This window comes from Staurois parvus, unplaced genomic scaffold (genome assembly GCF_062004578.1).
Source record: "Staurois parvus isolate SC_StPar_1 unplaced genomic scaffold, SC_StPar_1.0 ptg000216l, whole genome shotgun sequence".
Classification (NCBI taxonomy): Eukaryota; Metazoa; Chordata; class Amphibia; order Anura; family Ranidae; genus Staurois; species Staurois parvus.
Genome location: NW_028318012.1, coordinates 1,988,918 through 2,011,658, shown reverse-complemented (window position 1 = coordinate 2,011,658; position 22,741 = coordinate 1,988,918). Strand labels below are relative to the sequence as shown.

The 22,741-nt window shown below is 44.0% G+C and overlaps 1 long non-coding RNA gene across 1 annotated transcript in view; it reads right to left on the bottom strand.

Annotated features, from left to right (window-relative positions):
- The window catches only part of LOC149460946 (uncharacterized), a 96,909-nt gene extending 80,559 nt beyond the window's left edge, over positions 1-16,350 (bottom strand). Inside the window, exons 1-2 of the long non-coding RNA XR_016312980.1 lie at positions 16,183-16,350; positions 13,819-13,861 (exon numbers count right to left, since the gene is read on the bottom strand). This is a non-coding gene — a long non-coding RNA (uncharacterized LOC149460946). The remainder of the gene's footprint in view (positions 1-13,818; positions 13,862-16,182) is intronic.
- Positions 16,351-22,741: the final 6,391 nt, after the last annotated feature.

Sequence of the window (22,741 nt, the reverse complement as noted above, 5' to 3'; positions counted from 1 at the left end):
CGCTTCCCATGATCAGCCGAACCCAACCGAGTTGCCAAGTATTGCCAAGGCAGGGGAGGAAAGAATCTGATGGCTACACATCCTCCCCCCTAGACTTTAGGGTAAGCCTGAAGACCCACACCTTTAGTCTTCATCACTGCAAGATTTGGCTTTATTGGCTCCATGATGGGGGGCTTTTGAGTCCTGAGGAACAGTACAACCATTAAGGTAATACAAAAGGTACTGTCAAACCCACTAAAGGTGGGCTTTTCGGTTCCTTTTGCACTGCCTCACCACAGCCTCACACAAAAGTTGTACTGTTCCCCTGGACTCAAAATTCCCACAGCATAGAGTCAGTAAAGTCATATCTTGCACTGATGAGGCCTAAGAAGCCTAAAAGAGCTGCTTGCAAGTTAGTAAGATTGGCTCTGTACAATTATGGCTATATCTGTTCTATCCACCAATGGTTCCAAGAGCATACCAGTACCTATAAGCCGAGACTAGGTTCCCTGTTTTTGGGTTTTGTGCTGGAAGTAAGGACACGCAAATACCTTCTTTTTTAAAACTGAATTCCAGGTATGGTGGTTTTGACCAATGTAAGATTGTATGTTCCATATCTGGCCAATCCCTGTGGTAGCCACCGATACTACAGTGATCCTTACAGTCTTTCAGTTCCAATGCCAAGTGGCTGCCCTGCTGCATAGTAACCACAGAGGGTCACTCGGTGCCTTTCGGGGAATGCTTTGCATTTTCTCAATGGATAGTTAAAGGTTCTCTGATTGGATGAGGTGCAGAGGCGGGGCAGTGATGTCACAATCTCCACCTGGTCCAATCAAAAGACACCTTGCATTCATTGAGAAAATGCAAATGGCTTTCTGAATGGCAACCCTGCCAAGCAAGTGACCTCATGTGTTTACTAAGTAGCAGGATGGCCAGTTACTTTGTAGTGGGACCCGGAAATCGGCAAGGATCACTGTAGTAACAGCAGATACTACAGTGATTCTGTGCTTCCACGTGGATTAGGTATGGAATATGCATACTTACATTGGTCCAAGCTGGACCAATTAATACTCAAAAATATCTGTACTTGGAATTCCTTTTGTTCTGCCTTACTGTCCCCTGAAAGCTGAAGTCTAGGCATGATCTTTATTAATTCCTGGCTGATCTATGTGGAGATGGAGGTTCACTGTAGAAGACTGGTGGCGGCACCAAGCAAGTGACCCTGTGTGGTTACTATGCACACTCAGCACATGCCCTGGAAGGTTGCAGAGATCACTGTAGTAGCGGTAATAACTACAGCGATTGTCACCTTCTACAGTGGTCCCTCACGTATGAGATATGCGTACATACGTACATCGTGCCAAGCTGGATTAATGTAATTTAGTAAAACTCATCATATCTAGACTTCAACTTCAATGGTTGTACTCCTCATCTTTCTTGAAGATGATCTAGGGAGCACCCCTCAAACAGGGGCGGACTGACAACTCATGGGGCCCCCGGGCAATAGGGGATCATGGGGCCCCTGTGTCCTTGCCCAAACTCAAAAAAGCCTATGAAAAAGATACCAGGGGCATCTCATGAGGCCCCCTACTGACCCAGGGCCCTCGGGTAGTGCCCTAGTTTCCAAATGGTCAGTCCACCCCTGCCCTCAAAGCAAAATTTTCACCCTTGCTGTTGGTATAATAGGGCCTGTTTCCACCTATGTCACTTCAGCCACTGAGTCTCTCTCCCCCTGCTGCATTTTCCATAACTTGATGAAACCTAACATAGGAGTAACTCGCCTTCGTAATGCCCTCTGACTGAGGAACTGGGTCAACTGACCATGCAAATCCTGCATCTTCATAATTCCGAGGTGATATTCTGACTCTTTATAGTGGCAGGAAATAAATATGCCCTCTGCACATGTGTACAACATTCCAGGATAGTACGTTAAGTATGTGAACAGATGCATTGTATCTTTACATCACATGAATGCTGGGAATCTCTGACCACTTCACGGTTTTGGAGATGTGACAGCCCATATGACAATTGTTCTTTTGTTCAGAGCCTACTAAAAGCAGACCTATGCTGTATTACCCAGCCCATCTATTTCCACTCGCCTGCCACACTATACAGTGTATAATAAAGAAAAGACGCCTTGAAATACTTACCTGTCCTGAACAAATTGCTGCTCTAGGCTCCCACAGCAGTAACGACACTGAACACATGATCCCATGGAACAAGGATCATTTATGGGGGAGCCTTAGAAGCTTTTCTGTCTTTCTTTCTTTCTCTCTTTCTTTCTTTCTCTTCTCTTTTCTCTCTCCCTCTCTCTTTCTTTCTTTTATCTTCTCTTTTCTCTTTCCCCCCTCTCTCTCCCTCCCTTTCTTTCTTTCTTTCTTTCTTTCTTTCTTTCTTTCTTTTCTCTTCTCTTTTCTCTCTCCCTCTCTCTTTCTTTCTCTTCTCTTTTCTCTCTCCCTCTCTCTTTCTTTCTCTTCTCTTCTCTTTTCTCTCTCCCTCTCTCTTTCTTTCTCTTCTCTTTTCTCTCTCTCTCTCTCTTTCTTTCTTTTCTCTTCTCTTTCCCCCCCCCCCCTCTCCCTTTCTTTCTTTCTCTCTTCTCTTCTCTCTCCCTCTCTTTCTTTCTCTTCTCTTCCCTTTTCTCTCTCCCTCTCTCTTTCTTTCTCTTCTCTTCTCTTTTCTCTCTCCCTCTCTCTTTCTTTCTTTTCTCTTCTCTTCTCTTTTCTCCCCCCCCCCTCTCTCTCCCTCCCTTTCTTTCTTTCTCTTTCTTTCTCTTTCTTTCTTTCTCTTCGCTTCTCTTTTCTCTCTCCCTCTCTCTTTCTTTCTCTTCTCTTCTCTCTCTCCCTCTCTCTTTCTTTTCTCTTCTCTTCTCTTTTCTCTCTCCCCCTCTCTCTCTCCCTCTCTTTCTTTCTTTCTTTCTTTCTTTTCTCTCTTTCTCTCTTTCTCTTCTCTTTTCTCTCTTTCTCTTCTCTTTTCTCTCTTGTCCCTTCTCTTCTCTTTTCTCTCTCCCCCCCCCCCTCTCTCTCTCTCCCTCTCTCTCTCTCTTCCTCTCTCTCTCTCCCTCTTTCTCTCTCTTGCTTGAAGACTCAAATGAACTACCACAGTGCTAACCATGGTAGCTCATTGAGAACTACAAGCCAAGCTGACAGCCACAAAGGCTGTCAGTACTTGTAGTTTCCCATTTACAGAACTCTGTAAATGAACGGATATCTTTTTTTAAATTGTGACATCTAGTGGAGGGAGAAGATCCCCCACTAGCTATTACAATGGGGGATCGGGGGGAGCAAACACTGCACATAGACACTGAACATACATTTTTGAAAAATGTAAAATAAAAAAATAGTTTTTTCCTGCATTTTTTTAAGTTGGTGACAGATTTTCTATAAAGAGCCTTAAAGCCTAACTATAGAAGGTGGATCTACCAAAAGGACATTTGTACAAGCTGGCCGAAGTTCAGATTTAAATGTCTTTTCTCTTTTTTTTAATTTTAGTAACTGAATTTCATTTATATTTATCTTCAAGAAAAACATCCTGAGCTGCACAAAACAAATAAACAAAGCAAAAGTCTTGTATTTTCACATTGGTTGTCTTCTGAAGTTACATTATTTCAAACACAACTTTATTGATATTTTATAACATTTTAATTGACATTGGACAGAGTGGTGGGCTGTATAGGTCATTACAACATGCCCTTAGGTAATAATTTATATCATTACGATATACTTATATTGTATTATTGTGGTTCTTGTACCAATTCTTGTTTTTATGAAAAACAGAAACGCGCTCATTGAAGCCTCTGAGACACATTTTGCAAAGTAATAATAAAACAAAACAGAGTAAAGTAATGGATGGTTATCTTTTATTACCGTATATTTGTATTTAATCTTGCACATATGTATTCGGTACATGACCTGCTGTGTGTTGCCATCTTGGATTTCCAGAAGAGAATTGAACAAACATTCTGCCCAGCGATTTTCGTGTTGCAAGGTTACCCGGACCTACAGTGTGTGATTGTCATCTGGTGGGGTTCAAACTGTTCTCAAGAAGCATAAATCTTTCTCCTATCTGGCTAATGTTAAAGAGAACCTGTCGCATTGCCCATTCAGTGATGGTTCACACTAGTGCGATTTCTGAGTCGCACAGAATTGCATGACAAGGCAAATCACATTATATTCAATGGTTCTCATTCTCATCAAGCACGGTGCGATTTTGGAAAAGGTTCCTGTGCTACTTTGGTGTGATTTAGAATGCAGCTTGGCCCCATAGAATATGCGAAAATGCAGCCAATTCGCATCAAAGTCGCACTACATAATCACACTGAAAACTACTGCAAAATTACATCACAGTAGTGTGAACAGAACCTCAAAGCAAAGGTGACAATCTTCCCTAGCCAGTATTCCCTGCCCATGCCAACGATCTGTGCTGTAATGAAGGAAAACCACCAACTAAAGAATCTTTAGAATCCAACACGTTTGGAAGTGTCAGGTTACTGGTCCCCCGCTGCACTTAGTGGTTCAACCTGCCAGCTCCTATAAGACCTGTAGTGACATAAGGGGCTGGTGGGAAGAGCCACAGTGTGTAGAGGGGGGACCAAGAATCTGATACTCAAGGCTTTTCAGGTTACATAGTCTGGCTGAAAAAAGACAAATGTTCATCCAGTTCAACCATAGAGAAAAAAAAAAGTTATAGACCTATACCCACAGTTGAACCAGAGGAAGGCAAAAAAAAACCAGCAAAGCATGATCCAATTTGCTCCTGCAGGGAAAATAATTCCTTCATGATCCCCCGAGAGGCAATCGGATATTCCATGGATCAACTTTACCTATAAATGTTAGTATCCAGTTATATTCTGTTTATCTAAGAAACAATCCAGGACTTTTTTAAAGCAATCCACTGAGCTGGCCAGAACCAACTCTTGAGGGAGTCTATTCCACATTTTCACAGCTCTCACTGTGAAGAAACCTTTCCGTGTTTGGAGATTTCTTTTCCTCCAGACGTAAAGAGTGCCCCCTTGTCCTCTGTGATGACCTCAGGGTGAATAGCTCTACACCGAGTTCACTATATGAACCACTGATGTATTTATACATGGAGATCATATCCCCCCTTAATCTCCTCTTCTCAGGAGAGAATAAATTCAGGTGGCACTTTCTCTTCATTACAGCAAAGATCGGCAGCTCAGACAGGTAGGAAAAGTAAGTTATAACTATATTCTTTTCTCTAATATCTATCTTTTTAAGTAGGATAGGTATGACATTTTATATTATCTATAGAGCTGGGGTGGACTGACCATTTGGAAACTCAGGCACTGCCTGAGGGCCCGGGGTCAGTAGGGGGCCCCATGAGATGCCCCTGGTACCCTTTTCATAGGCTTTTTTGAGTTTGGGCAAGGACACAGGGGCCCCATGATCCCCTATTGCCCGGGGGCCCCATGAGTTGTCAGTCCGCCCCTGCTATAGAGTATATACATGGAATATATAGTTTATAAATCTCAGTAGCTGAAGATTTGCCTGCACCCACAGATGAATTTCCCCCTTACCAACTCTGTTGGGCTTTATGCAGACTTTTAATTATAAGGAGATAGTCTGAAAGCAAACAGATTCTGGTGTGTAGGAAGACACATCATTTCTAAGTGATACCAGAGTATCCTACAATAAAGTTTAATTGAGGAATACATATTTTATATAGTAAAAAAAATATATCAAATATTTAAAAGTATATACAATTAATTAAAGTTGATTCTAAACCATTTTAATTTCCCTTTAAAGTGTATTAAATAAGGAATGTATTGGAGTAAGGAGTGTATTGTTCAGAGCCACCAATATTGAGCCCTGGGTTCACACTGATGCGGTGTGTAATTCACAGCGTTTTCTGTGCGAATTCCGCACCGCATCAGAATCGCACCCCGTTCATGCTAACCGCTGCTGGTGTGTATGTTAAGTTAACAACACCCCAAAAGCGGTCCGCAAAACGCAGTGCGAGGTGCAGAATCGGATTACATAGATGTGAATACTCATACGGTCCGATTCTAGTGCGGACCAAAAAAAGGGTCCTGCACCTTTTTGGTGAATACCAAAATACAAAATGTAGGCTCCAATCGCACTGCACACAAATCGCATGTGATTTGCACACAAATGCGGTGCAATTCCTGTGTGAATCACATGCAATATACCGCACCGCATATATATGAACCCAGGCCAGGGGTGGACTGACCATTTGGAAACTCGGGCACCGCCCGAGGGCCTGGGGTCAGTAGGGGGCCCCATGAGATGCCCTTTTTCATAGGCTTTTTTGAGCTTGGGCAAGGACACGGGGGCCCCATGATCCCCTATTGCCCAGGGGCCCCATGAGTTGTCAGTCTGCCCCTGACCCAGGCTCAAGCTTTCCAATTGCAGCTGCTATGTAGAATATGAAAGCTTGCATCTTTAAGGGTCCTTTCACACGGGTGTTCTGGTTTTTTCATCGGTTCAGTCACATTCTTTCCAAGAAAAAACGGATCAGTTCACATCTGTTTTTCATCAGTTTATATCCGTTTTTTTTACATTCTTTACCAATCCAAAAATGAGCCATTTATCCATGTACATCCATTTACATCCGTTTTTTGTCCGTTTACATCCATTTACATACGTTTTTCATCCATTCCTTTTTTTTGGAAGAAATATAGGGTTTTCTTCCAATCAAAAAAACGGATGTTAATGGATGCAAACATTAATAGACGTCAATAGAAATACATGGGTGTCCATTTTTCATCCGTAAACAGACATATGAAAAACGGACATACGGAACGCCCGTTTGAAAGAGCCCTTAGGCTGTTAATATGTACAGTATATGTGACATATCTATACTTGTTGACTTGTGTTGTCATTCAATCTTTCAGGATTATAAAAAAAAAGCCAAAGACTAGTGAGAAATCCTCTCAAATGGAAGTTTGTGTAATAATTTACCAGCAATCCAAACCCTTATGTTCTCTGCCACAAATCAAGCCAAATCCTCCAGTATTGCTCTGTGAAGCTCTAATGCTTCCTTCTTGTCCAAGAAGCAAACAAAAGACAGTGACCCGTCACACAAATAAAGAAAAGAAAAAAAGCTTTAACTTCTGCTTTCCTTTGCCCCAGATCACTGACTAATTTGCTGAAAGCATATGCTCATTTATTACAGGAGTTAAAAAAACGCCGACAACATTGCCCATTGTTTTGGCCGCTTGCTGATCTTGTGGTCTGATCACTGACACTCTGGGACGGGTGGGAGGAAGAGGAGGAGGGGAGGGGTGGGAGAGAAGATTGTTCCAAAAACTTAAGCAACTCTGAGACAGAAAACATAATATGTTATGTACTTTCCAGGCAAATTCAAGCGGACCTTCGGTTTTACTTTTACATTTATTTATCTGACGCCTCCTGCCCACCTATAATATGTTTGACTTCTTTTTTTTTTAATACAAATACCTTTTTATTTTTTTATTAAAGAACACTGGGGTTCTGCCTTTCTCGCCTAGGTATGAGTGATGAAGCCCCAGCAAATGTAGTCTCTTGGGAGAGCAACACCACACAGCCCAGGAGGCTTTGGGCACTAAATGCCACACAGAGCATGATGTATCCCGCACATTGCGCATGCTCCATGATGTATCCCGCACATTGCGCATGCTCCATGATGTATCCCGCACACTGAGCATGCTCCATGATGTATCCCGCACATTGCGCATGCTCCATGATGTATCCCGCACACTGAGCATGCTCCATGATGTATCTCGCACACTGAGCATGCTCCATGATGTATCCCGCACATTGCGCATGCTCCATGATGTATCCCACACACTGCTCATGCTCCATGATGTATCCGGCACACTGCGCATGCTCCATGATGTATCCTGCACAACTCGCTTGTTGCATGATGTATCCCACACACTATGCATGCTCCATGATGTATCCCACACACTGCTCATGCTCCATGATGTATCCTGGACACTGCTCATGCTCCATGATGTATCCCGCACACCACTCATGCTCCATGATGTATCCCGCACACCGCTCATGCTCCATGATGTATCCCGCACACCGCTCATGCTCCATGATGTATCCCGCACACTGCTCATACTCCATGATGTATCCCGCACACCGCTCATGCTCCATGATGTATCCCGCACAGCGCTCATGCTCCATGATGTATCCCGCACACTGCTCATGCTCCAGGATGTATCCGGCACACTGAGCATGCTCCATGATGTATCCCGCACACTGCTCATGCTCCATGATGTATCCCCCACACCGCTCATGCTCCATGATGTATCCCGCACACCGCTCATGCTCCATGATGTATCCCGCACACCGCTCATGCTCCATGATGTATCCCACACACTAAGCATGCTCCATGATGTATCCCACACACCGCTCATGCTCCATGATGTATCCCGCACACCACTCATGCCCCATGATGTATCCCAGACACTGCGCATGCTCCATGATGTATCCCGCACACCGCTCATGCTCCATGATGTATCCCGCACACCGCTCATGCTCCATGATGTATCCCGCACACCACTCATGCCCCATGATGTATCCCAGACACTGCGCATGTTCCATGATGTATCCAGCACACTGTGCCTGCTCCATGATGTATCCCGCACACTGCGCATGCTCCATAATGTATCCGACACACTGAGCATGTTCCATGATATATCCCGCACACTGTGCCTGCTCCATGATGTATCCCGCACACTGCGCATGCTCCATAATGTATCCGGCACACTGAGCATGCTCCATGATGTATCCCGCACACCGCTCATGCTCCATGATGTATCCCGCACACCGCTCATGCCCCATGATGTATCCCAGACACTGCGCATGCTCCATGATGTATCCCGCACACTGCTCATGCTCCATGATGTATCCCGGACACTGCGCATGCTCCATAATGTATCCGGCACACTGAGCATGTTCCATGATGTATCCCGCACACTGCTCATGCTCCATAATGTATCCGGCACACTGAGCATGCTCCATGATGTATCCCGCACACCGCTCATGCTCCATGATGTATCCCGCACACTGAGCATTTTCCATGATGTATCCCGCACACTGCACATTTTCCATGATGTATCCCTAACTCTGCGCATGCTCCATGATGTATCCCGCACACTGCACACAGTATTTCTCAAAGGCTGCAAGAATGCAACTAGAGAGAAATAGAAATTATTATTATTATTATACAGGATTTATATAGCGCCAACAGTTTGCTCAGCGCTTTACAATATAACGGGAGAAAATACAGCAAAAATACAGTTCGATACAAGAGGGATAGGAGGGCCCTGCTCTTCGGAGCTTACAATCTAAGAGGGAACGATTGCTTTTACAGCCTTTATGGGTGTAAAAGCAATCAGTGTAAAAAAAGAAAATAAATCTTAATCACCCCCCACAAGTAGTACAGTGTCACTATGGTGACACTGTACTGCTAGGGTGACAGTATGTTAAAAAAACAAAACATAAATAATAATATAAAAAATTCAATAAAAATGTAAAGCAAAATTTGTAAAAATTATCATTTTTGGTTATAAACTAATATGGGTTATTTTTTTGTTACTAAAAAGATAGCTGAATACATTTTGGCCAAGATTTATGAAGAAAGATTATTTATTTGCAAAATTTTATAAGATTTTTCAAAATGTTTGGACTTTTTCATTTATATAGCAAAAAAATAAAAATTCCAGTGGTGAATAAATACCACCAAAATAAAGTTTTATCTGTCTCAAAAAAATGCTAAAAAACCCGTATGGGTACAGTGTTGCATGACCGCGCAATTGTCATTCAAAGTGTGATAGCACTGAAAACTGAAAATTGGCCTGGACAGGAAGGGAGTGAAAGTGTGCGGACTTGAAGTGATTAAGTAAGGGTTCCCCGAGACCTGAAAATTATTTTAGGGGTTCCTCTGGGTTAAAAAGTTTGAGAAACACCACTCTAACTGAACACAAAAAAACCCATGTACACTAGAGGGGGCTACATTACATTGTCTCTGTTACCACCTTGTCTGGACTTTTCTAGTAATACACGCAATCTCTGGTCTCTGTGTGCATTCTCTCCTTTCTGGGTACCAAGTGCCTGGCCCTGCCCACAAGTGTGCCTAGGCACTCCTGAGTCTACAGCCTGTGACTGGTAGTCTCAGAAGATATGAAGTGAGATTTGGTGGTATCACTGCTGTGCTGCTCACTTTTCTTCTTGCTGGAGGCTTGCATGAGGAAGCAAAACCGTGCAAGGTACTGATGATTAGTCCATTGCCCTCTTTCTGCCTTTTTTTGGACACAGCTTCAAAGAAAACTTTAACTGAGACAAAAGTCAGCAGTAATTGGCTGTTGACCAGGGGCGGACTGACCATTTGGAAACTCGGGCACTGCCCGAGGGCCTGGGGTCAGTAGGGGGCCCCATGATATGCCCCTGGTGCCTTTTTTATAGGCTTTTTTGAGTTTGGGCAAGGACACAGGGGCCCCATGATCCCCTATTGCCCGGGGGCCCCATGAGTTGTCAGTCTGCCCCTGCTGTTGACACTAATAAGTTGCAGAACCGCCCACATGGTTAAAGTGCAATATTCATGTATTAACGTGCATTGTGTTAAGCAGGCCAATACATTTGATTTGGCAGCAAATGCACCATAATGCACAAAAAAACAGACATATACTATGAGGTTGATTTACTAAAGGTAATTTACTAAACTGTGCACATTACAAAGTGCAGTTGCTCCAGAGCTTAGTAAATGAGCAGAAGTTTTGCTGACTTCCATCATCCAATCATGTGCAAGCAAAAATGCTCTTTTTAAATTTTCCATGTATGTGATTGGATATTTTTTGCAAACTAAAGCTTTATCTTATTTACTAAGTTCTGGGTCAGCTGCACTTTGAAGAGTGCACAGTCTATTCGTCTTTAATAAATCAACCCCTATATATTTAGCACAAAGAATCACTTCAGACAAGTTTTCCTGACATCAATAGAAAAATGGTGACGGGGAGGGCACAGCCTGTGATTGACAGCCATAGCTCTGTTCCTGTGAGCTGTATGAAGTGGGATGTGTCCCTTCCCTCCAATCAGCTCTCAGAGCTCTCCCCACTGATGTAACTTCAGCTCTCCACCCCCTGCTTTTTAGCACTAAGAGAACCTGTGTAAATCCTGCACTTTGAATGGATGTAGGGAGCAAACAGTTGTAGATAGACAGGTACAACTCATGTAGGAGGATTTTTTTCATCTCTGTATATCATCTGAGGCCGGTCACTTCACTGGATATATGTAAGTTTAATCCATAACAGTGAACTTCTGTTATTTGCTCACTTTTGGTCTGTTAAATATACAGATCCTTTTGTTATATATATTTGAAAATTGCCAAACATACCTGTTGATTAAATTAGAAATTCAGAGTTCTCCTTTGTCTTTTGCACAATTCCTGTGTTATCTCATTGACAGTAATTAACCCTCCTAGTTCTTACTGCAAATACAGAATAATTAGCCTTTTTGTTCTACAATTTCCTGGCCAACACGATAGAAGATTCTACTACTCTACAGCCTACCATACACAAGTAGATTTTCAAATGAACATTCGAACGGAAATTCTCATCGGTGTATTTGATGACTTGATGAACGTTGTTCAAAAGTACTTCCTGAAGTAAGCTCCTGAATGAAAACCACGGTCACTGTCCAAAATGCTTTGAGAAAATTTTCTATCCTGCTATTTTTGAATTTTCTAATCACGAGAAAACATCTCGATTGAAAACGAACTACAATTTGACCCCACTGATTAGAAAACAAAACATTTCTAACAAAATTCTACTAAACCCCCTCAATCAACATTGATTATTTTAAATCCTTATGCTGCTAGCATCAGTAATTAGTTAGGAAGATACACTATATTGCCAAAAGTATTGGGCCAGCCCTTCAAATCATTGGATTCAGGTGTTCCAATCACCTCCATGACCACAGGTGTATAAAATCAAGCACCTAGGCATGCAGACTACTTCTACAAACATTTGTGAGCAGAGTCAATAGCTAAAGACCTCGAAACTTCATGTGGTCTTCAGATTAGCACAACAACAGTGCGTAGAGAGCTTCAGGAAATCGGTTTCCATGGCCGAGCAGCTGTATGCAAGCCTTACATCACCAAGTGTAAAGCAAAGCGTCGGATGCAGTGGTGTAAAGCATGCTGCCACTAGACTCTAGAGCAGTGGAGACGTGTTCTCTGGAGTGACAACTCACACTTCTCTGTCTGGCAATCCGATGGACGGGTCTGGGTTTGGTGGTTGCCAGAAAGGTACTTGCCTGACTGCATTGTGCCAATGTGTAAAGTTTGGTGGAAAGGGGTTATGGTGTGGTGTTGTTTTTCAGGGGTCAGGCTTGGCCCCTTAGCACTTAAGGTGTCAGCATATCAAGACATTTCATGCTCCCAACTTTGTGGAAACAGTTTGGGGATGGCCCCTTCCTGTTCCAACATGACTGCGCACCAGTGCACAAAGCAAGTCCATAAAGACATGAAAGAGTGAGTTTGGGGTGGAGGAACTTGACTGGCCTGCTCAGAGTCCTGACCTCAACCTGATAGAACACCTTTGGGATGAATTAGAGTGGAGACTGCAAGCCAGGCCATCTCGTCCGACATCAGTGCCTGACCTCACAAATGTGCTTCTGGAAGAATGGTCAAACATTCCCATAGACACCCTCCTAATCCTTGTGGACAGCCTTCTCAGAAGAGTTGAAGCTGTTATAGCTGAAAAGGGTCCCTTAGAAACACAGATGTGGGTTGGGAGCGAGCACTCACTAGTGCCCCCAGAACAAGCAGCTTGCTCTGGGGGCACTCAGCAGGGATGAAAGGGGCCAGAAGCGCCAATGGGGACCCAGAAGTGGAGGATCGGGGCACTGTGTAAAACCATTACACCAAACAGGTAACTATGATACGTTTGTTATTTTAAAGATAAAAAAAACCTAACTATTATAACCACTTTAAATAGTGTTCTCACATATCCGACCTTAATCTCCAATGTGAGATGGAAAGAAGAATAGCCCTTCACAACTCCTCCTACCACAAATTTACGATTCAATGGTCTCGATGGTTAAAAAATCCCAATTGCTCAATACATTGATGGCTAATAAATACCGATCTAACATTTCCTATACCCACTGAAATGGTGCCTCCATCCCCCCCTGTGTTTTATCCCTACCTACATTTTACTAATGCACCAACATGGTTCACATTACACCGAGCATACCTCTCATGTACATAAGACGAGGACCCCTAGGTCCCCGGCCAAATGGTGGGGATCTTCCATCTTTTCTCTTTCATGCAATTGCTCTTCCCAAATGTGAACCTTCTCATGTTGATGTTTGTATATCCTCACTTGTTTGTTAAAATCCTTCAATAAAGAATATTTGAATATAAATAGTGTTCTTAGTTAGTGCTTAGATATAGTGGAGTTTCACTTTGGAGGCCTCAGATTTTATTTTAGTTTAGAAACAGATTAGACAGGTACTCTTTGCTGGCTAGTAGGTGTGGGTGCGTTGGGAAAGTTTGTCTTTTATATAGTGGTCTATCTATCCTTCCCAGTGCATGCATTACAAGCAATCAATACTATCTAAGTACTGGAAGCTATGGCACGTATGTTCTGTGCCTGCAGAGTGTTTGTGCATCTGTAATTAGCCATGACCTCATGACAAACATTATGCCATAGAGATATGTGTATTACTATAACAATGGATTTAAGTCAACGATGAGAAAGAACAAGGCCTGGAGCTATAAGCACAGCTAGCGCATGGCTGGGGCTTACAGAACGGAGGAGTGGTCCATGTTCATTTTATTCAGTTTTAAATAAGGAGAAAAGGAACTTACCTGATTGACGGGATGGGAGTCACAAGGGGTTGGATCTTGGTGGCTGAGGGGTGGGAGATTCGGAGGTTAGCCAACATCAGACAGGTTCCTCCTGCTCTCCCTCCCCCGAGGCTCTTCTTTTTGTCTCCTCCCTATTTCCCTATTGTCAATGTTAGTCCTTTTAGCAACAGTTTTGGGATACAGCAGAAGGCAGGGGTTTCTGTGTCTTTGGTGGTGCTGTTTAAAATAGTGGGTTAGGCCCATTTCAGGGGTTTCCCTTCCCAAAATTAGATTATGTTGGTAGTGTAGTTGTGATGATTTGGCTGTATCTGGTTAAAGTGGTTGTAAACCTCAGACATGAAATATGAACACAACATATCCCTCTATAGTGTGTACTTGTCGCAATTAAGAGCACTAAGCGTCATTTCTGGCTGCTGCTTTGTTCCTCTGCTATCACCATGAGTCACTTCTGACAAGTTTTCCTGACACCAAGAGAAAAATGGTGACAGAGGAGGGGCCTGCAACAGATTGACAGCTCTGTTCCTGTGAGCTGTTTGGATGAAGGGGAGGGGGGGAGGGGGTCTCTTCTCTCAAATCAGCTCTTAGAGCTCTCCTCACTGAGCTCTGCAGAGCAAAATTTCATTTCACTGCCCCCTTTTTTCTGACAGCTAAAACAAACTTCTGGACTTTAAATGGATGTAGAGAAGAGAGTGCTACAAACAGGTACAACTTATGTAGGAGGATTTGTTTCATCTCTGTGTATCACCTGAGGCCAGTCACTTCACTGGGTATACAGTATGTAAGGGATAACAACCACTATAATCGCCCCTTCTACTGTATGAGCATGGACCTTGCTCTGCAGCACAACTAGTTGGCTTCTTTTGCTGCTTCTTCCTTCCCCGGTCTAAGCTCTGCTGCACAGGGACTGCAAGAGGCTGATACCAGGTCAAATTTAGGTACTGAAAATCTAAAAAAAATGGAATGTATTGCAGCTTACCAGTCATTAGATGTGGTGGCTGCATTAGTTTTCCTTTCTTAGGCTTTATTCCCTTTGTTTTCACCAGGCGATTTGGCCAGTAACACACCTCCTGTTTTAGAGTGCCCCCACTCTGAATGAAGGAACACAGGGGGCACCTTTGGACAGAAGTATTGTCAGTCTGGAGCGAGTGTTAGATGTACTAGCAGATTTAAATACACTAACAAATTGAAACTCCTGCTCATAAGCAGTTACAGTATTTTTAATTTCCTTTTGGGATATGGGTTTTACAAGAATAAATAAAAGCTTGTAAGTACCCCTATCAGTTCTTAATAGTTTGTGTCATCTCTGTAACTGATACATTCTGCTGGAGAGCTTGTTTTTCCAAAAAACAAGAGACTTCCTAGCCAGATCACCAGATGAAAATGGAAGAAAGAAAGCCTAAAAAAGAAACCCAATGCAGCCATAACATATAAGGATTAGTAAACCGCAATATAGTAAGTGTTTGCTTTTGGGTTTAATACAGTTTTAAGGATGTATAATTGAATAGAGAACAGCATTAGTCTGTGTCATGTCTACCTGTCTGGAGTTCAGCTTTAACCATTGCTCAACAGTAACAGAAACCAATGGGTAATGACACATTCTGGATCATTAGGTGAGTTGAATACAATCGTGTAAAAAAAACCTCTTTTTAAAATGTACTGAAGCTACAAATGTAAGGGTGTATCTTTCCTGTCAATGCTTATCACTGATTGGTCGCCATCTCAACAATAACTGAACACAGGAGATAACGCACACACAGGCAGATAAGGGTGTTTTCTTAACTGTCACTTGGAGTAACTGCCAGGTTTGAAGATAATTTCTGAACCAAAAATCATGAATGTAAGAGATTTGTAAAGATAGCGCCGCTATCAGAAGATTTTAGCGATACTGCCCTTTATCTGTTCTTGGTTCCTAAAGCTCGCTGAGCTCACACAAAGATCTAAAAGTCTTCCAAAGAAGAATGAAATGAGCGTAGACTCGTGTTACTGCTGCTACATTCATTTATTTATCATTACAGGTACAATAACTGGTCCTTAGACTTGTTTTTGTGATTTTACTAAAGGGTAATGAACTTGGATGGGGTTGAGGGATACATGGCCAAGGAACTGTGAACTACGAGGACAAACTATGTACTGTACAAATCTATGGATAGCAAGCAAAAAAATCTCTTCTTTTCTTTGAGAGCACTCCTGCTCTCCATTGTACTTCCTCAGACCCCAGATGAATCTTCCTTATTACCCAGCAGTACTAAGGGTATTCCCTGGGCAAGGGGATCAAATCGAACAGTCCCAGCTGAGGAGCTAGTTGAGTTCCCCACCTGACTACCCTCTCCCCTTATCCGGCACAGGGGGTGTAAGGTTACTCACACTGTCCTTCCTGAGAGCTTTATGGGTTGGTGGCTGCCTTCAGGCCTTCTGCTGGGCTGGCTCCTGCCCTGCTGCTTAGGCTGTTCCTCTTGGTATACGGTGGCACAATGGCACCTGCCTGTAAGTAGGCCCCTTCCCATGCTCCACACTCCAGCGTCCTACTCCATCTTCCACCCAACACACACTGACTCCGTTCCTGCTGATCAGGCCCAATTATATCTAAGGGCGGTCCTGACCCCAGGTGACCTGGTTGACTCATACCCAGGCTGATGCATGCCCAGGCTGCTATTCAGCCTCTGCCTAAAAACCTTGTATAGCTCCCCCTGGCTAACTAGAGGGGCGCCACATCTACTACCACTTGTTACTAACCATTAGCTTGTTCCTCGACTATATTTCTGCCTGATCCCAACCTGCAACCATTCTTTGTCGACCTTTGACTTGTTTGCTGACTATGCTTCTACTTGATTTCTACCTGCTATGTCTACTTCTGGACCCCGGCATGCTCACCTCCTGGTGGGGTGATCCTGAGGACTGCGACTTGGTATTGACACGAAACAAAACCCATATCCACCATCAGGAGCTCGGGTGAATACTGATTAGTGCTTAGACCCCGCACCTTGGCTGAGCCTGTGTCATCCACCAGGGTGACCTGCTTATGTACTTATCCAGTAGGTTGGTGGGAGCCTCTCTACTGCTGTAGCGACTGTTCTCCGAGCCTGACACCTGACCATGATACACCATCTTGGGAAAGTCTATGTCTAGTTTTAACACTATTATGAGCTATCATGAGAATTTGGTGGCCGTTTCGGGATGCAGATGTACTATAAATAGCACAATCAGGGTCATCAAAGGAACCCTTCAATGTGTAACTTTCAGGTAGTGAAAGGACCCTGTCTTGTGAGGGACATTTAGGGCTGTGTTGCAGTCACAACCTTCAGTCAGGAGGGTGGAGATCCCAGAGAACAGATAGTCCTGCCATGGTGCAGAGTTTTTCAGGAACACTGCTCAGTGCAAGAAGAGGTTCCCTGTGGTGGGATTGGTTGGTGCGCTAAACCCATTAACCACTTCTTGACCGCACCATAGCCAAATGAAAGCTGCAGCATGGTTGTCCAGTTCTGGTAGGGTGCCTGATCAAATGATACAGCAAAGGGTCAATCACAGCAGTCTTTTACTACGTGATCAGCTGTGTCTAATCACAGCTGATCACCATGTAAATGCACTTGCCGGTTATCGGTAGTACTTTCTTCACGCTGTCACAGCGTGAGGAAAGTACTGCTGATAACCAATAACTATGAAAGGAGACATCTACATTGATAATCAGGGCACTGATTATCAGTCCCCTGGTTATCAGTGCAGCCCCAAAAGTGCCCATCATTGCCCAACAGTGCCTCCCATCAATGCCGCCAATCTGTGGCCAGCAGTTCTGCCAGTCTGTACTCATCAGTGCTGCCAATCTATGCCCATCAGTACTGCCCAGGGGCGGACTGACCATTCGAGCACTCGGGCACTGCCCGAGGGCCCGGGGTCAGTAGGGGGCCCCATGAAATGCCCCAGATACCTTTTTTATAGGCTTTTTTGAGTGTGGGCAAGGACACAGGGGCCCCATGATCCCCTATTGCCCGGGGGCCCCATGAGTTGTCAGTCTGCCCCTGGTACTGCCAGTCTGTGCCACCTGTCAGTGTCGCCTATCAGTGCCACCAGTCAGTGCCCTTCAATGCTGCCTATTAGTTTCCATCAGCGTCGCCTATCAGTGTCCATCATTGCCACCTATCAGTGCCCATCAGGGCAACATATCAGTGCAGCCTCATCAGTGCCTCCTCATCAATGCCCACCACTGCCGCCTCATCAGTGTTGCCTATCAGTGCAGCCTCATCAACGCACATCAGTTTAGGAGAAAAAATACCTGTTTGCTAAATTTTATAATAGAAACTAAGAAAACCTTTTTGTTTTTTCAAAATTTTTGCTCTTTTTCATTTGTTAAGCAAAAAATAAAACACCCAGTGGTTATTAAATACCACCAAAAGAAGGCTCTATTTCTGTGGAAAAAAAAAAGCTAAATATGTCAAATGGGTACAATGTTGCATGACCGCGCAATTGTCATTCAAAATGCGACAGCACTGAAAGCTGAAAATTGGCCTGGGCAGGAAGGGGGTAAAAGTGTCCGGACTTGAAGAGGGTAAACTTTGGCTCTTCCTCCATCCAGTAGGCAAGTAGAAAGACCCATGAGTAGTACCATTGTGGAGCACAGTGCTTGAACAAATTGAGAGCTTAAATACCTAAACGCTTTGTTAAAAACTTTCTATTCAAGTATATATTTTTAACTAAAAAAACCCTTCTATTGTTCTCAGTATTCCCAATATCTCCAAATTTTTTTTTTGTTTTTTGTTTGTTTGCTGCTATTTTGTGATTTCATGTTAGAGGAATGTAGCCTCTCAGCTGTGAATGCAGCCTAAATGCAATAAACAAAACAATTAAATAACCCCCGAAATTAAAAAAACAAAAAAAAAAAAAGAAGAAGATAATATTTTTTCCCTGTAAACTTTGCCTAAGCATCTTGGTGAGCTAAATTGAGAGTGAAATCAAGAGTTTTGCAAAAATCGATTTAATTGAAACCACCTTGTTCATCTCTAATAACCGATCATCATTCTTTCTTCATTGTTCTGTGAAACCTCATTGACTTGGGCTACCGATCTTTGTATGTCATTACATTTTGCACCGCCGTATAGAATAAACCTGAATGGATATTAATTGTATTAGTATCTGAAAGATGAACTGTCTGTGTTGCTATCTAAGGCTGTTGTAAACCCCCAGTATGAAGATGCAGTGATCGGGATATACAGCCTTTGTTCTATAGTAGCAAAATGCTGTACTTCACTAACCCTGAACGAGCACTTAATGAAAGCTATTATTAGTCAATGGTAAATAAAGGCCATCGACTCTCTAATATGTCAGTCACGCTTCATCCTTCAGTGGGTGAAAGTCTAAACACCAATAAGTGTTCTCTATGATCGCATTTCAAGTGAGTGACCAGGAGCGTCATTCAATAGAATAATACAGTGTTCATAATCAGTTTCAATTTGTCATTATTTGTTAAAGTGCCTGAGCAAAATGAAAAGAAAAACATATTTAGCACATCTCTGCAATATGTGTACATTTCCCAGCGTTTTATGCCGTACAATACACTACAAGTACAGAAAAATAATTGGCCATTTGCTCAAAATCCAGTGACCTCCTAACTTACCTTTTAGGTACCATGGATAAGGGGGTACCACCAGTCCTGCCTTACAGGGCCCAGACCAGCAGGGGGGCCCAGGCAGCTGGGTGAGTCAGATGTGGGCAGGGAGGGCAACCGGCATGGTGGGGGTGGCAATTATTGGTAGTGATCCCCTGTATGGCTCTCTCTGCAGTAGCCAGCTTCTTGTCCTCTCCCTCCCGCTGACTTTCAGGTGCTGTGGAGAGAAAAGTGATAGAGGGGATCAGTTTCAGTAATTGCCCCCTCCCCACCACACCCAACACCTCTCTGTGCACCATATGTTTCCCGCTGCTGCCCCAACCCCCCCCCCCTGGTGTGCCCCCTTGTATGCCCCACCCCCCTTTCCCAGTGCTGCCGACTTCCCTCCTTTCCTTTCCACTGGCAGCTGCAAGCGCACAATAGGATCCTTCAGGATGGAGAGTGGGGGAAGGGTCCAATAAATATGTCACATTTTCCAGCTCCTTTCTTACCTGAATGAACACAATGATTGATCAATACCAATCATTCACTGTGTTCGTTCATTACTGAAGCATAGTAAACTAGTTGTACATTTTTTTTAGGGGGGACCTTTCAGGTTGGCTGTATAGGGCCCCGTGGTTTATAACAGCAGCCCTGCATTCACATGAGCACATTTGCTCATGCATCATAAAAACACTGTGTTTTTCTGGAACCTGGGATCTCCTGGAGCTGTGTCTAGCTGCCCCAAGGTGCAAATGGATGAAGGCAGTTAGCATAAATTAACGCATGTACAGACGTAAAGTTTTGAATGCAGGTTATGTGCATTCAGGACATTACATCTGTGCGCAGGCGCTACTTTACACCAGTGGGAACGTGGGGGAAGCCAGTTCCAGCACCTCCAGCGCTGAATGTATGTAATGGCAAGGGGAGTGGAGTGTGCTAGAGGATCTACTGATGCTGGCTGCTGGGGGATCTATTGTCACTGGTGTGGGTCTATTTTTGTGTGAGGGTCTATTGTTGCTGGTAGGGAATCTATTGTTGCTAGGGGGGTCTTATGTTGCCAGTAGGGATCTACTGTCGAGGAAGAGGTTGCTGGCTGCTGAGAGATCTGTTGTTGTTGCTGGGGCTTTAATGATGCTGTGGTGGATCTTTTGCTGCTGGAGGTGAAGTTTTGTTGTGGGAGTTGTCCATTGTTGTGTGGGGGATCTATTATTGTTGGTGTGGGGTCTATTGTTGCTGCAGGGGCTCTATTGTTGCTGAAGTGGGGTATATTGTTGGGGGGACCTATTGTTGCTGGGGTGGGGTCCATTGTGCTCGGGGGTCTATTGTTGTGTGGGGGATATATTGTTTCTGGGGTGGGGTCCATTGTGCTGGGAGGTCTATTGTTGTATGGGGGATCTATTGTTTCTGGGGTGGGGTCTATTGTTACTGGGGGGATTTCTTGTTGCTGGCTGCAGGGGATCTATGTTACTGCTTTCTTGTTATCATTAACAAATTGCAAATGATTTAGTGCCACAAAATAATACTTGTATTCTCTAAAAGGGGCAGAACAGGGTGGTGAGTATGGGGTGGAAACAAGGGACGTTGCTCAGAGAAGGGTGGGGGGGGGAAATAAGAGGAGGTTTAGAAAGGGCGAGTTCCTGCACCTATTCTCTGAGAAAAAAAAGCCCTACTTTACACTAATAATGGCGGAGAGCCGCATACCCATTCATGTCTATGGGCAGCTGTATGCAACTTCAAGACGTCCCTGGTACCAGAAATAGGCAGTATTCATTTGCTTCAATGCGCCCATGTGCATGAAGCCTTCAAGCTGACATTGTAGTGCTACTGCAGTACAGAAAATACAAGCAGTGTTGGCAGCCCTGGCCAGTTATTGATTGCTGGACTACAGAACAACTCCCCTTCCTCTTATCTCCATACCATTAGAGGGCTGACAACTCTGTTTGGAAATTCAGTGCAAAAGAGGAATTGATGGCTTGATGGCGTTTACAGCTTACAACAGTAAGATTGGAGGTCACTGGATTTCTAGCAGGACCAATCGTTATTGTTTTTTACTTGTAGAGTACATTTTTTTACCCAGACATAAGTTGGGTACACACTATAATTTTTTTCATGTTTAACCCAGCAGGCTGAATGGAGAAAAAATGTACGGATTGCTGTACTAAAATATCCCCAAAGTTAGTGATCTCCCTGCTGAGCTATTGTGTTCTGAAAGGGGGATTCCCCCCTCCCCACACACACACACCAGAAGACACTGATCAGCGCTTGCAGCCATTGGCTGTAAGCGCTGATGGGATGCTGGTTTTCCAGCATGCTCAATCAACAGAAGCCAATTGTGAGACTGGCTTCTGTCGGACAGGGAACTGTACACATGGGCCGAAAGTCAGCCTGTTCCAGCCAAAATGACCGTTTTCGGCCCCCCGTGTACACAGCTGGGCTGAACAAAATAAAATTGGGTAACTCACAAGGAGGTCTCTGTACTAATGATGCAATGTCAGTACAGTGATCTCCCCGCTCTTGTGTTCTGACAGTTGGACCGCCCCCTACCAGAACACATTGGTCAGTGCTCGCAGCCATTGGCTGAGAGCGCTGATCAGACACCGATCAGCTGCTGGTTTTCCAGCAAGCTCGTTCGACAGAAGCCAGCCGTGAGATTGGCTTCTGGCAAACAAAGACCTGTACAACTGCGCCGAATGTTGGCCAGTATCTACTGTACAGGCTGATTTCGGACAATATTCAGATTTAATACTAATAAGTATGGGAAATGCATCTGTTTAATCCAAGGAAGCCACTCTTTTGTTTTAACTTGTATTCCCTTAAACTGGGGGCCCTAAATTTTAAAAACAGTTCACTGTCCCTCATACTTATTGAGGGCTGGACTGTGCTCAGTAGGAGCAAAAATGCCCCGGCATTAAAGGTCAGTGGGAGTAAAAAATGTCTCTGCATCAGTGGGAGTACAACATGCCCCTGTATCCCTAAAAGTAGAAAAACATATGCCCCTGTACCTGTAAAATTAAAAAATGCCCCTGTGTCTGTGAAAAATGCTCCTACATCTTTGATTAGTCGAAGTTAAAGTTTCCCCTGTATTAGTGGTTATTGGGAGGAATCACGGCCCAGTGTCACTGCGAGAAAAGGTGACCCTGTGTCAATGGTCAATGGAATGAGTGGTGCCACTGTGTCAATGGAAGAAATGGTGACCCTGTGTCAGTGGTCAGTGGGACAAATGGTGCCCCTGTGTCAGTGGGACAAATGGTGACCCTGTGTCAGTGGGAGAAATGGTGACCCTGTGTCAGTGGTCAGTGGGACAAATGGTGACCCTGTGTCAGTGGTCAGTGGGAGAAATGGTGA